The 11,093-nt window shown below is 36.8% G+C and overlaps 1 long non-coding RNA gene across 1 annotated transcript; it reads right to left on the bottom strand.

The window, feature by feature from the left end:
- Positions 1-509: 509 nt before the first annotated feature.
- Positions 510-7,885, bottom strand: LOC132160528 (uncharacterized). The gene is made up of 2 exons (XR_009438029.1): positions 7,648-7,885; positions 510-1,060 (listed from the first exon to the last, which is right to left on the bottom strand). It is a non-coding gene; the product is annotated as an uncharacterized LOC132160528 (long non-coding RNA).
- Positions 7,886-11,093: the final 3,208 nt, after the last annotated feature.

Here is an 11,093-nt window from a genome sequence, read left to right on the forward strand (position 1 = left end):
TAGGATAGGATAATATTTGGCCAAGACAAAACTATTTGAAAATCTGGAATCTGAGGATGCAAAAAAAAAAAAAATCGAAATATTGAGAAAGTTGTCCAAATGAAGTCCTAACCAATGCATATTACTAATCAAAAATTAAGTTTTGATATGTTTACAGTAGGAAACATATTTACAACATATCTTCATGGAACTTGATCGTTACTTAATATCCTAAAGATTTTTGGCATAAAAGAAAAATCTATAATTTTGACCCATATAATGGATGTTTTGCTACTGTATATATTTAATTTTTCGAAATCACAATCATCTCTCAAAGCTGCTTGCACCATCATTCAGTCTATTTAACTTTATTATGAACCACTGTATATTTTTTCTGACCATATTAAACCAAACCCTACTTCACACACTCGTAGAAGAAGAACAAGAGTCCTACTTAACTTTAAAAAAGACTTGTTTTGTTTCATATTTCAAGCAGCTGCTGACAGCCAATTAGAGTCAAGACGAGGATGTCATTTGATAATTGGTTTGAATTTATATAACATGCTATACTAAAAAAGATCAAACTGAGAAAAAACAATACATTTCCAGAGTTAGGAATTCAAACTTGTAACACAATTATCGTTGTTTGTTGCTATTCCAAGTCCAATTACAATATTCAATACAAATTTTTCAGAAATATTATTCACAGATGTATGGTGCATGTGACACTGTAAGGCTCTTTCCTATGGAATGTAATTATTTAAAATTTGACCACAAACTTTGGCTCTATTAAGACAGCACATCTACCCAAGTATACACATGTGAATGGCAGACGTAGTTTAAGTGATAACATTTTTCACATCTTGATGCAGAGTGATTGAGACAAAAGTATTGAGGCACTTTTGAGTGCAAGTATTTGTTTTATTAAAACAGAGGGCTGTTGCTCTTACTCTCTTTCTCTCATTGCACTGCATTTCAACTAATAAACTGCCAGCAAAAGAGTGCAGCTGCTTTTGCCAAAAGAAGCAGGAACCTGCTGCATTTCTTCTGTGGTTGAGTAAACTCCTCAACCTCTATGGATCTGAAAGAGAGAGAGATAAAGATGTAGGCAGTTCAACCTGAAAATACTGAGACGGTTCTAAGAAGTAATGTAAGCAGCTGGAATCTGATTTAACTGTATATAGGGGAATACAATGTGTTAGATATTAATTAGGGAAAACATTTTTTTATTATTATTAAAATATATATATATTACTAATACTATTTTAATTAGATTTTATCATGGGGGGGGGGGGGGTCATCCAAGAGTTAGATGAGTTAGTTTCTTCATCAGAATAGATTTGGAGAAATTTAACTTGGAGATAAAAACATCTCAATATGCCACAAATAATCAACAACTCGAATCCATCATTTAACATCTTTTGAAGTGAAAAGCTGTATGCTTGTAATAAACAAATTCATCATTAAGATGTTTCTTCAAACCATTTCTTCTGGCTAAAATATGAGTCCTCTATCCATAATAGCATTATCATGGATATTAGACTTGTATTTTGAACAGAAACGACAGTTTAAAGTTAAAACACCTTAATGATGTCTCTTAGTAACATGCATCTATTCATTTCACAACGCAATAATTGATGGACTGGAGCTGTGTGGATTACTTGTGGATTATTGTAATGCTTTAATCAGCTGATTGGACTCTCATTCTGAAATATTACTTGAAAAACAAACAAACAAACTTGAAAACAATGTATTGGCTCCAAAAGTGTTAACCAAATAAAATAATGTCTGCTTAAGATGCACACATACTAATGCGTTTAAGGTCAAATTAAAGGTGAAATTGCATTAGTCCTCACAAAAATATTGCTTCCACAAAATAAAATCAAGAAAAGAAAAGTGCATTAGCTATCCCTGTTGAGGTCAAGACTGTGCATACAGAGCCTCTGATTAAACCAGCTTTCACCTTATTGACCTGTCAGAACAAAGTCTCTATTTGTAGCCCACTGATTAAACCATTATAGTGGGCTGCAGATTTGCAATAACTCTGCTAATCTATTTAAACTTTCTTTAGCCTGTTGCAACTCCAAATGTCTGACAGCCCGTGCAAAGGCGTATGGTAAAACATACTTCATGAAACTCCACAAAGAATAAATTCTCCTCCGTAGCCTACAAAGCATTCCAAGTTTCTCCGATGAAGCCCAGCTGCTGAGAATAGAAAACACTGGATCTTTTGTGAGGTGACTCAAAGTGCGTGGGTACAAATATATCAGTCCTTAGCGACAGAATTATCCCGCTTTTCCCTCCTTTTTAAGGTACAAACTTGCCATCTTATTTGTTAGAACATCCTTTCCCGAGTTGCCATAACAAGAGCATAATGGGTATCTTTGTTGCATGAATTATGCTTGGACCTGTGAGTGGGTGGGTTGAACTCATAGAGGGCAACACCATCATGGTGTTTTTCTGTCCATGACAAAGAGCTTCTTAATTGTGACCGAATACGTTTGAGATCTGAGTCATGCCATTTTGTCTGCACTGTGCACCGCAGACCTTTGGCCATTGTGTTTGTCCATTTTAATCAAATTCTAGGCGCGCTTATGGTTAGAGCCAGTGTGAATGATAAAAGAGTCCAGGCTGGAGATGAGGATGTGTTGTGAAGTCATGTTTTCCAGCACATAGAAGGCCGCTGTCTGATTTAGACCATCCTTTTGTCCCCCATTATTCAAATGGGGTTTAGTTTTAAAACGCGAGCCCGTTCTGCATAAAAGGCTGATAGAAATCTAAAAGGACAGAATATGTGACCAAAAAGGCTGGTCAATAAATGTCTTGTCCTAAAAGAATGTGGGAAATGGCCCAAGAGGCAAAAGTCTGCCAGACATATAGATACAGTTCAAATGTCTGAGGAAATGGAGATTATATTACATTCAACACATTTTTCTAAAGGCAAAACGGCCGGCAATGAATGTCTTTATGTATTATCTCTCTGTTCTTTAATCTTGCTGATCTTTTCAGACACCGGAGTCGAAATTAAGCATTTTCACAGCTTTACCTTCCACAACACAACCCAGCACACATGCAGTTGCATCTACACACACACACAGCTCCACTACCTTATTAACACTGACATCTGATGCCACGACTGGGCAAACGAAGCTCAACAATTGATGTCAGAGCCTTACAAATTAAATAAATGGGGAAACGCTATGGTGTATTACACACACTAAGTCTCCTTAATGAACAGTCACACGTTGGTGCACAAAGCGTCCTGTGCCAGACAAATCAAACATGTGCTGGCTAGAAAACAGCTACGGAGATGCACTATGTGGTGAGAGAGACAGACCAATGAATAGATTACCTTTTTTAGATTAAACACAAAGTGAAAAAAGTGACATTTAAGTAACAAGCTAGACAAAAATGAAACTGACTTTTTAAATCAACATTTCAACGTTAGCATTATTTCAACAAAATATTTAATTAAATAAAAAAATACATATAAAAATGCATGTCGTTTTACTTCACAATAAGGTTCAATTGATTAACATTAGCATTAACACCACATTAGCAATAATTTCATTTTTACAATATTATTATTGTTATTTTAGTATCTGTTGTTTATTGTTAGTCCACTATACCTAACGCATTAAATAATGTTAACAACTTGAAATGTTACTGTAAATTGCAGTAGTAGTGTTGCAGATGCATTGACAGATGCATACACAGAGATGAATGTCATTTACTGTTTAAGGTATTTGTATATAGACAACTTCCTTCATTCATACTCTCGGCTGCCATTTTTTTTTCACTACTTGCAGCCCTTTGGTCTGCCACCGAGCACCTTAAAGGTGAATTATTTTTAGATCACTTTACAATTGCTTATTTTGCTATAGGAAAATTTAGAATAATAGGTGTGGATACTATGGGTTGGTTGAATGCATAACTGTAGTTAGACATCTCTTATTCTCCAAGGTGGGCTGAGCTCAGCTTTGAAAGACAGGAGAGGAGAGAGATGGAATATCTAAAAGGGGTTAAGTGCCGAGGTTACCCATCCACGGAGCATAAAATGAAGGCTCTCACTTTGATGGACACCAGAACCCAGATCCCTGATGTCCCAAAATATTAGGTTTCTCTTCTAATAATGTTGGAAATATTGCCTACTGTCATGATTAATCTGGCCGGGTGCTGGCGCTGATTGCAGGTGACATGGTCACAGCGCAGTGCCCGTGTTAGTTTCCACACACCGTCAGCTTCACTCCCAGTTCCGGGCGAGCCAGCCTGTGCAGTGATAGCAGCTCTCGGCTGCCTCTAATAGAATGTGACAGCCAAGAAGGAAACCTTTATTTTAATTCAAACAACAAAAGCCAAATAGCAAAACTTATGTACGTGCCTAACTTTTTCTTCCGCGCCTTTTCTTATCTTCCCCCGTTTCCATTTCTCAAAATCTTATTCTTTTCAGTAGAGACGCAGGCGCCCTACGGGGTGAGAAAATCTCAGAGCCACATTATTCTCAGCCTTAGCGGACACAAATTGCGGAGGTATTTGCAGATGTGGAGGACGGCGCAAAAACATTTGTCGAATCAAAGGCTTGAATTATTGCACAAAGTTCAGCAAGTTTCACATGGCACTTAGAAACGCCATTGTCCCAGCCAGGAACAAGGAAGTCCATTCTTCAGAGGGGGTGAAAGACAACCTTGGCCATTCTCATAATCGAATCTGTAAGTCCCAGTGGACCATCGGGACAAGGCCTTGGGAATTCTTTGCATTGGCCATGGTCAGAATGCACTGTTTGGCCTAACAATGGCAACATTGATTTTAATGCTTAGAGAATTTTGGTTGAGCTGAGCAAACTGAGTGGGACCGTGGGGGAATACCGCTCCCTGTCATTCCCATGAGGGACAAAGAGGGTCATATCTGTCTCCGCCGCACCACCCACCCCTTCTCAGTCCATCCGGCTATGATCTCATGCTGAAAGCTGTTCTCTCAAACAAACATATGCAGATACCCAGAAAATAGCGCCACTTCCTTCTTTTGCCCGTTGCCCTCTTGCTATACCTCAATCAGGCCTGATATTATTTGCACAATCGCTCCTTGTTGACAGTGTATCGAGTCTGAAACGGGAGTGTTTTGAGAACTGATGTTACATTGATGTCAGGTTGCCATGGGGCCACGGTTGCGGCATGAAGTCATGACCTTCCTGTTTGGCCACATAGTAACTTATTGAGTCGATACAAATTACCCTGATTCTTTATCTACCAATTTAGCTGCTGGTAGTGGGCAGGGGTCACATAGCCCCATTCATGGGATGGCTTTTGAAGTTACTGCTACCACTGTGAGACTTTAACGCTTTCCCCCATGCGGTGGGATGAGAGGTAGGAGGTGGGGGAAGATGTTTCCAGACAATGAACACCATTGCTTCCCGCCTTCAAAACACTTACTTCAAAAGGACCTCCCTCTGCCAATCCTGAGTTTGCTCTTGTTGCCGACACTGGACATGCTTTTCCTTGTGGATATAAATGTTTTATTAGGGGTGACACCTCTGGCTGCTCTTTCCATGCTTCGGTGCGAAACCTAAGACGGAGATGAGACAGAACTGAAAGGAGGAACACTCATGCAAAAAATATAAATTAGAAAAACACCAAACCGTTCATTGGCACACTGTGAATTTGTCGCTTGCTGAATGAACAACAAATATGTGAGGCAAGAGCTTCTGGGTGTCTAATTAAGTCAGACCTCACAACAACATGACTCCAGAGCAATGACAAAAATTTTATCGGAATATCCGCTCCAAATGTCAACCCAAGCTTTGGGATTTCATCTTTTGCAAATTATAACTTGATTCATGCGGTATGTAGTATTCAAGCACCCCAACAATAGAGAAAAATATAATGATTTAAAATAGATATACATAATTGACTGCCAATCAGTCTCTAATCAGTCTTCAATGAGACTACTGTGTTGCCCCCAAAAGATTGATGCTAAAAGAAGGCTTTGAAAAACAGATGGTGGATCCCTAACAATAAGGTTTTAGCTTCCTTTTGAAAATGATCAACTTCCTGTGCATTACTGACAGATCATTATCGAACCCTAATGAAATAATGCTGTCTAATGAAATAACTATGGAGATTTTTATTATTTTTCATTTTCTTCCTTTTTTCTTCCTTTCTTTCTTATTTTTTTCTTCCTTTACAGAAGTCATATATCCAAAAACAAATATATATATATATATATATATATATATATATATATATATATATATATATATATATATATATATATATATATATATATATATATATATATATATTTATATATATATATATATATATATTATTGGAATCTATTTCATTAATATTATTAACTTATTTTCTGTCCAACAAAACTAAATTTGTTGCAACTACAGTGTCCATACTATAATGAAAAGCAAATTAAATTAGTCAGTTCACCTGATTGTTGTTGGTGTGGAACACCAGCATTGAAGAACTAATGAAAATTGTATTGCGTAGCAGATGAAAAAAGAAAATAAAAAACAAAATGATTCATGGGTCTTTCCTCAAAAGAAGAACATGTTTCCTTACATTTGCCCACCTTAACTGCATGGATTTAATTTGTTGACAATTGAAACTGATCACCTTCAAATGGCTTTTAATTGATATTGGTGCGGAAGCAGTGAACTTTAAATAGACATTTCTAATTATTGGATTTAAAAAGTGGGGGCTTTTCGGGAAATGTTATGGCATTTGGAAAAGGATTCATGAGGCAATAAGGAGATGGCCACCCTGCAGCTAAATGACATTAAAGCCTGTTACTGCTTATACCTGAAGGGAGCAATGCCACCAGTCTCGGAAGAGTGGGGTCCCACCTCGGGGTTGGTACTTATCTGAAGAATACATTACTTTATCCTGATAGCCAGATATTTCTGTGTCACTCATCTTGCAATTGAAATGTAGCTCATGTCTTTGCAGGAGTCAAAAAGAGGTTGAGCTGGTGCCGAAGACAAATGGCGTCTGGATAAAAGGATTTACAGGTAGGCATGTATGCCAGTGTTTGCCATTTGCTCTTGTGCACTGAGAGATGCCATTGAAAGTGATAAAACAATTAAGCAACATCACATGGGAAAGAGTGCTGTTATTACCTTAAGCACACTTCATACAAAAAGTTCAACAAAAAAAACATTAATACTCCAATTTGATGAACACAAATTTCAACGACATAGTGCCCATTATTTAACCATTTCAACACAATATAGCCAGCTATTTTATTTACAGACAGCTGCAGGGATTAAACATTTTTGTAGGCTGAAATATGGAAACAAGCAATTATCACTTCCAATTCCATCATCCTGAAGTCAATGGTTTCTTGGTTACATGCCTGAAATAAAGTCTGTGGCTAACACAAGCTCACAATATTTTCATGTTTTTTTCTACAATATAAAATACATCAGCAATACCCTTTATGATTTTTAAAGCTAATATACGGTTTTGACTAAAGGCCTTAATTCCTTGCAAGTTGTAGGTATTTATGCTTATCCAAAAACAATGATGGAATGAGACTGATGACTAAATTACAATTTGTTAGTTACTGTCATCATTAACTTCTGCTTAGTGTAAGCCAGACATTGCTCTCCAAACCCTCCCACGCCAATGATCTCCCATTAGAGAGCTTAAATCTCATTACCTCATTCATCCAAGCACCAACATGCCTGCAGGGAACTAGCAAACAGCCGTGACAGTGCTCAAACAGGTCCAGACAGTGTCCCACAAGGCTCTATCCTGGGTCCTGTGGCACTTTCAGCATGGAGCCCTGTAGGAGGAAAGCCAGACTGAATGGAAGGGACAGGGGTGGTTATGTATGGTTAAAAGGTTTAGAAGAAGTTGGGGGCACTCCTGGGGTCAGGCAGACATGGTGTGAGAAGGGTCACAGTAGGCAATAACTTGAAGGTCCCAACACTGAGACTACTGTGTCTTTGGTCTTGTTCCCTCAGGTGAGGTTAGGGGCTCTATATTTTGCTGGAGCAGCACAGGACTAAGGCTCCATGGAAAATGACTGAAGGAATGAACCTGGAGAGTTCAGAAGAGTGATAGGCACCCATGGGGATAGCAGTTCTCTAATCTTGTCAGATCTGATGAGACTTAAATTATCACCCACAGTTAGCAAAAGAGATGTATGCGTGCTACTGGTATATTTACAGTTCAAAGGTCATGTTTTCAATTAGATTTAAATAATGAAAATAATTAAATGAAAATGTTTTAGTTTTCTTTCACTTATAAAACATCATCAAGTATGGCCTTCAGTTTTCCATCAGACAATAGTGAGAACAGTCCCTGTGTAATGTCTGTCCAGCATGCTTCATTGGCTTATAATGGAGGATCAGTGTCAAAGCAGCCAACAAGATGATTACATGCCACTGAGGCACAGCCATTCTTTAAGTATTGATCCACTTCAGCTGGAAAGACAGAGGATGTAAAAATTGAGCCAGGTGCAAGCTACAGCCAGTGAGAAAAAGATCCCATATGTTTTCATTTCTGCATATTGGCTATGCTGCAATATTGGGTATGAAATAAAATAGGGTTTTCAGATAACTCAACTTTACAAAAACAATTGTAAAATACTGGACAAATTCATCTTGCAGCACATTTACACATTGCCTTTTAATCAGATCAGCTATACAATCAGTAAAAATACATGAAGTGACCAAGTTTAAATACCACCATAGTTATCAAGAGTACACAAGCAAAGAAAATGTTAATTCACCATCATTATTCATGTAATGACGGATGGTGTCTTAAAGATTTGGACACTTGTAAATTATTTCTTAAGCAGCGGGATCCCATTCACCAATATTAGTCGAGAGCAACCGTGTGACATCAAGTCAAAATGGGAAATGATCTGATTGATTCATACTGTTTAAATACCAGCGATTAAGCACGTTTAAAGTTCTCACTCATTGTAAGTAAACAAAAACTGGAGAACCGATAGTGTTTTAACAAGAACCAGCCTTCGAGAAGAGCAAACGCCGCAAGCATACTGCATGTTTCCTATGTTAATTGCAATCCTGCTAGCATAAACATTATTATACCCTGTCGAAATGTACAATGTCTCATAACAAAAAGCTGAGTGTCCATGTGAACGGTCTGAATAGCCTTTGTTGTTTGCCATAAATCAATTATTTATGCGTATAGAGCTTCAAAATATTTAGCTTTGTGTAGTATAAATCTAGTGGAAAATAAATGATGTTTTTATCAAAGGCAACAGATGTTTAAACTGAGGTTTTGAAAGATGGGAGGTGTTGGTAGGTCTGTCACTGATTACTGCATGAAACATCAAACACAGACACTCACACACTAATGTCTTACAGATACAGCTGAAGGAAAAACAGAAAAAAGTTTGCACAAATCATCTTTGAGGAAGGACAGCTAAAGATTTCCTGTAACATACTAGAAGAAATGCCTTAAATTCTTGCTTGTAATGTTCTGCTAACCTTGTGGTAACAACAACAAAATTTAAACAACAAAAAATTGTAAGCAACAAATCCTGCTTGTGAAGAAAATAAAAAAATTGAAATATTGCTAATGACTAATTGAATTAGTTTAGGTTACAGATGAATAATAGAGACAAACTGGACGTCCTCACACACTCGTAGTCATTCATGCTACTGTGAAGGATGTAACAATATGGACTTCTCCTGAAATAAAGAACATAAGCACTACTAATCATAATCATTATCTTCCAAGCCTTAAGCATTAAGTCCTCAAGAGGTGTTGTGTTATCCTCATCTGTTCAAGAGTGCAAGTTGAGCAAAAGAAATTAGGTTTGGAAAGGCCTCTCAAAAGCAGTTGTCATGATAATGAAGTGCTTGAGATGTTGCCATCAATCGAAATCCAGCGCCAGGGTTCACACACAGCATATTGACACAAAAAAAAAAGAACGTGTGCATGCACACAGAAAATAAATCATAACCTAAGATTGCATTAAAAATAGAAATAGCAAAAAAATATCAACTGAAAAAAATTGAGGCATAAAAAATAAATAAATAATCATAATAATAATAATATTATTCATGCATAAATTAATAATATTTGTAATTAAAATAATAATAAAATAAATTCCATTATACACATAAAATAAGTATAAACAAATGAATAAATCATATTCCATTCATACAAACACATATACATGAATGTCTGTTCCTAATGTATATACACACACAAAAACAATGTAAATATTTTATTGGTATTATATATTTTGAGTTAATTATATAAATGTAACTGCACCGTCGATACCTATATTTTTATATAGTAAAAAATAATAATAACATAAACAAACAAATAAATAAATGCACTATAGGTATAGATACATATGATAATATTTATAATTCTAATATTTATTCAGATAATAACTGTAATTACAATATTATAATATACAATTAATACACAAACTAAATAACAAAAACTCATTTAAAATTAATAAATACATTTCTCAAAGTGTAAAAGAGCAGATTGTTAAAAATAAATACAAATCAAATATTTTTTACTATTTAAATAAAGTATTGAGAAAGCTGTTCAAAATTCTTAAGAGAAATAAAACTGATTATAAAAAAAACATAAGCTTAAGACTACAAAAGCAATCAAGAATTGATCTAAGCAATCTACGATTTGATTGTGGAAGGAAGGTTATCCTAATACAAGTGTAGGTCAGTTTAAGTGTGCGCACACCCCATGGCCCTGTTGTCTCAATGCTTAAACGAGCATGTCTCCTCTTTTTCCCGAGCATTTCAAAATTGTCCTTCCCCGACACAGCGTCTCGCCAGCTGACTGTTGCTCTATGTGACACATGTCCTTATGCTGGTTCACATGTCAACCATTAATAAACAAATGAGGGCTCGCCCAGGAGGTCGAGAAGCTCAGCTGGCCCATTTGTGACAGGACTAGGGGACAAGAGGACGAATCTGGGGAGGGGAGATGGGGGCGACAGCATGTCTGTCATCCTCTCCTAACCTTGTCTTTGTCAGAAGCAGAGCGTCAGAACACGTGTGCACACGCTCTCATCCCTCACTCCAAACCCTCATCGGCTGATCAGTTTGAGTGACAAAGTGGAGCAGCAAGTCCACTCAGCTCTTCATA

This window comes from Carassius carassius, chromosome 17 (genome assembly GCF_963082965.1).
Source record: "Carassius carassius chromosome 17, fCarCar2.1, whole genome shotgun sequence".
Taxonomy (NCBI): domain Eukaryota; kingdom Metazoa; phylum Chordata; class Actinopteri; order Cypriniformes; family Cyprinidae; genus Carassius; species Carassius carassius.